Source organism: Budorcas taxicolor, chromosome 13 (assembly GCF_023091745.1).
Source record: "Budorcas taxicolor isolate Tak-1 chromosome 13, Takin1.1, whole genome shotgun sequence".
NCBI classification, from domain to species: domain Eukaryota; kingdom Metazoa; phylum Chordata; class Mammalia; order Artiodactyla; family Bovidae; genus Budorcas; species Budorcas taxicolor.
Genome location: NC_068922.1, coordinates 25,157,780 through 25,162,846, shown reverse-complemented (window position 1 = coordinate 25,162,846; position 5,067 = coordinate 25,157,780).

The following is a 5,067-nucleotide window of genomic DNA, read 5'->3' as shown; positions in this document are numbered from 1 at the left end:
TTCCCAGTGCACCAGCCCTGAGCACCCTGTCTCATGCATTGAACCTGGATTGGTGATCTGTTTCACATACGACAATATACATGTTTCAATGGTATTCTCTCAAATCATCCCACCCTCTCCCTCTCCCACAGAGTCTGAAAGACTGTTCTATACATCTGTGTCTCTTTTGATGTCTCGCATACAGGGTTATCATTACCATCTTTCTAAATTCCACATATATGCATTAGTATACTGTATTGGTGTTTTCCTTTCTGGCTTACTTCACTCTGTTTAATAGGTTCCAGTTTCATCCATCTCATTAGAACTAATTCAAATGCATTCTTTTTAATGGCTGAGTAATACTCCATCGTGTATATGTACCAAAGCTTTCTTATCCATTCGTCTGCCAGTGGACATCTAGGTTGCTTCCATGTCCTGGCTATTGTAAACAGTGCTGTGATGAACCTTGGGGTACAGGTGTCTCTTTCAATTCTGGTTTCCTCGGTATGTTTGCCCAGCAGTGGTATTGCTAGGTCATGTGGCAGATCTTATATGCAGAGTACATCATGAGAAATGCTGGGCTGGAAGAAGCACAAGCTGGAATCAAGACTGTCAAGAGAAATATCAATAACCTCAGATATGCAGATGACACCACCCTTATGGTAGAAAGTGAAGAGGAACTAAAAAGCCTCTTGATGAGAGTGAAAGAGGAGAGTGAAAAAGTTGGCTTAAAGCTCAACATTCAGAAAACGAAGATCATGGCATCCGGTCCCATCACTTCATGGGAAATAGATGGGGAACCAGTGGAAACAGTGTCAGACTTTATCTTTTTGGGCTCCAAAATCACTGCAGATGGTGACTGCAGCCATGAAATTAAAAGAAAAGTTATGACCAACCTAGATAGCATATTCAAAAGCAGAGACATCACTTTGCCAACAAAGGTCCATCTAGTCAAGGCTATGGTTTTTCCAGTGGTCATGTATGGATGTGAGAGTTGGACTGTGAAGAAAGCTGAGCGCCGAGGAATTGATGCTTTTGAACTGTGGTGTTGGAGAAGACTCTTGAGAGTCCCTTGGACTGCAAGGAGATCAGCCCTGGGTGTTCTTTGGAAGGAATGATGCTAAAGCTGAAACTCCAGTACTTTGGGCCACCTCATGCAAAGAGTTGACTCATTGGAAAAGACTCTGATGCTGGGAGGGACTGGGGGCAGGAGGAGAAGGGGACCACAAAGGATGAGATGGCTGGATGGCATCACTGACTCGATGGACGTGAGTTTGAGTGAACTCCAGGAGATGGTGATGGACAGGGAGGCCTGGCGTGCTGCGATTCATGCGGTCACAAAGAGTCAGACACAACTGAGCGACTGAATTGAACTGATGGCAGTTCTATTTCCAGTTTTTTAAGGAATCTCCACACTGTTCTCCATAGTGGCTGTACTAGTTTGCATTCCCACCAACAGTGTAAGAGGGTTCCCTTTTCTCCACACCCTCTCCAGCATTTCTTGTTAAAACATTTGTAATTTAAAAGCAAGGATTATCTCAGAAGCTCGCTGAGGGGCCAAACTGCCCACTCACATCTGGGCCTGGGAAGCCTCAGGAAACAGATCCTCAAGAAATGCCTTTTAGAAGGCAATTGGGAGCCTCTTACCCCCAGGACTGGAAAAGGGGCAGTTCAACCAGGTATGGGGAAGACTGTGAGCTGCAATAAAGGAGTGGTCTAGAAGGCGTGGTCATAGGGGTTGGGGCGTGGCCGGGCCTGAGTGTGGTGAAAAGGTATGTGGCCTGTTCAGGAGGGGTGGGACCTTTGTGTCACCTGGCTGGGTTTCTCTGCTGTCCTTGCCCCATGCCCTTTGGGTTTAAGTCCTCCTGGGGCTCAAGGAAAAAAAGAGTCATTATCTGAGTTACCCACCCAACTTCACCTGCCCTCCAGGGATGTAGGATGAGACTATTAATTCCCTGACTTGAGCACTTCTCTGCCTACCCCTTCTTTTGCAGGTGGTGGTGTTCAGTTGCTCAGTCGTGTCTGACCCTTTGCGACCCCATGGACTGCTGCACCCTGGGCTTCCCAGTCCTTCACTATCTCCCAGAGTTTCCTCACACTCATGTCCCTTGAGTCGATGATGCCTCCTTTCTCATCCTCTGTCACTTGTCATTCCTTCCTCATCCTCTGTCGCGCCCATCTCTTCCTGCCCTCAGTCTTTCCCAGGATCACTTCCCATAGGTTGGCCCCCCACATCAGGTGGCCAGAGTACTGGAGCTTCAGCTTCAGCATCAGTCCTTCCAGTGAATATTCAGGGTTGATTTCCTTTAGGATTGACTGGTTTGATCTCTGTGCTGTCCAAGGGACTCTCAAGAGTCTTCTCCAGCATCACAGTTCAAAAGCATCAATTCTTCATCAAGAGGCTCTTAGCTCCTCTTTGCTTTCTGCCATTAGGATTTGAAGCTGGTGGTGTTCAGGTGCTCAGTCAGGTCTGACTCTTTGCAACCCTGTGGACTGTAGAACGCTAGATTTCCCTGTCCTTCACTATTTCCCAGAGTTTGCTCAAACTCATATCCGTTGAGTTGGTGATGCCCTCCAACTGTCTCATCCTCTGTTCATCCCCTTCTCTTCCTGCCTTCAATCTTTCCCAGCATCAAGGTCTTTTCCAATGAGTCAGCTCTTCGCATCAGATGGCCAAAGTATTGGAGCTTCAGCTTTAGCATCAGTCCTTCCAATGAATATTTAGGGTTGATTTCCTTTAGGACTGACTGAGGCAGGCAAAATCTGTCATCCAGTAATCCCTAAACGGATGACTTCCTGAATGATGCTCTGTTTGGCCCAGGAATGAAAATCTGCCTACTCTGATCTGAATAGTCAAGTGCTTCTCACCTTGGCCTCATCCCAGACGGCTGACTCGTACCTTCTGTCTCTTATCAGCCTGTGTCTGCAGCAGTGTGGGAGGAGGATAAGGGCAGGAAGTATCTCACACACTTTTGAGTGATTAAGAGCCAATATATGCGAAGCACTTTGGGCTTCCCTGGTGGCTCAGATGGTAAAGTGTCTCCCTGCAACGCAGAAGACCCGGGTTCAATCCCTGGGTCGGGAAGATGCCCTGGAGAAGGAAATGGCAACCCACTCCAGTTCCTCGCCTGGAGAATCTCATGGACAGAGGAGCCTGGTAGTCCAGGGGGTTGCAAAGAGTCAGACACGACTAAGCAACTTCACTTCAGCCCATAACCTGGCTCGTGATAAGGGACAGATGGCAGTTTTTGTTGATGTGACTACAGACCTCAGGGTTAAACACACACACACCCATACATGCAAGGCCATGTAACCAATTCAGCATTTTGTGTAAATCTCAGGTTTCCACTGTGAGCTCCACTACCTTCTTGGTGGAGTGTGTGCAGTGTGACGTGACCTTCCTGCCTCCAGGGTGAGCTTGTCTCTAAAGTGGCTCTGGAGCTAGAGGGCCAAGAGCCCTGGCAGAGCCTGGGATTCTGTCCCCCAAAGTGCTCTTGTGACCATTTCTTCCTTTCGGACAGTCTCCCCTCAGTAGTGTGGTTGAGTGGTGTGTTTTCCTGGATGATATCCCCTGGTTACTTTTGCAAAATTAACTTTTGAATTTGGGGTTGAGGCAGTTTTCATTCCTTGACTCCCTCCAGAAGGGTTTCCTGGTTGTTCTCGAATGCTCTCATTTACAGAACGCAGAGAGGAGAAAGCTCCTTCTAATCACAGGGCAGGTGGTGGAAGCCATCTGAGATGACTCTGGAGGGGGCTGCGGCTTGGCCACACCTGCTCTGGGTCCCCTTGAGTAGTTGCGTCCACTGTTCCTCATGGGATTCAGCTCAAGGACGGCCACCAGTACTTCGCACCACCCAAGGCATCTGGGTGGGGTGATTTGGGGACACTTCCTCCCAGGCTTGAAAAAAATGCAAAATAGGTCTCACCAAGGACTGCTTTTCTGTAACCACAATTGGAGGGCCTTGGCTTGGCTCCTAGTCTGTTTAGAAACGTGTTTATTTTGGAAAGAAGTTCAGCCTCAAGCAGCATTAAAAGCAGCCTCTTTAGTGCTGAGACACTACTAAAAATTCTGTATTGTACCAGCGAGGGCTGCCATCGCACGGTCACTCTTCTAGACTCCTCCAGCCACTCCCTGCCTGCCCACTTTTGTGCCCCCCCCGCGCCCCCGCCCCAGCCAGACCAACAGCCTTTAAGGGAAGTATCCAGGCATAATTGTAGCAGTGACAAGGACACCAGCCCTAACTAATCTTTATTGAATGTGCTATGTGTCAGGCTCTGTCTTAAGAGTTTTCATTACTACATCACGTTTAACCTCAGCAGTCTCCCTGTGAGGTAGACTCCATTACTATTTTCTATTAAGAGACGAGGAAGCCAAGACAAGCTCCAGGTTGCATAGCCAGCAAGTGACCTGGTTGATGGATTGGTTATTGACAGAATCTGAGAAGCCCCCATGGTTTATATCTAAGAATCTTTTTTCAGGTGCAGCCAGTTGGTTGAATGATGAGCTTAAAAGAAAACTTAAGATCATGGCATTCGGTCCCATCACTTTATAGCAAATAGATGGGGAAATAATGGAAACAGTGACAGACTATTTTGGGGGGGCTCCAAAATCACTGCAGATGGTGAGGGCAGCCATGAAATTAAAAGACACTTGCTCCTTGGAAGAAAAGCTATGACCAACCTAGACAGCATATTAAAAAGCAGACATTACCAACAAAGGTTTGTCTAGTCAAAGCTATGGTTTTTTGAGTTGTCATGTATGGATGTGAGACTAGAATTGATACTTTTGAACTGTGGTGCTGGAGAAAACTCTTGAGAGTCCCTTGGACTGCAAGGAGATCCAACCAGTCCATCCTAAAGGAGAGCAGTCCTGAATTCATTGGAAGGACTGATGCTGAAGCTGAAACTCTAATACTTTGGCCACTTGATGTGAAGAGCTGACTCACTGGAAAAGACCCTGATGCTGGGAAAGAATGAAGGCAGGAAGAGATTGAAGGGAATGACAGAGTATGAGATGGCTGGATGACATCACCAACTCGATGGACATGGCTTTGAACAGGCTTTGGGAGTTGGTGATGGACAGGGAGG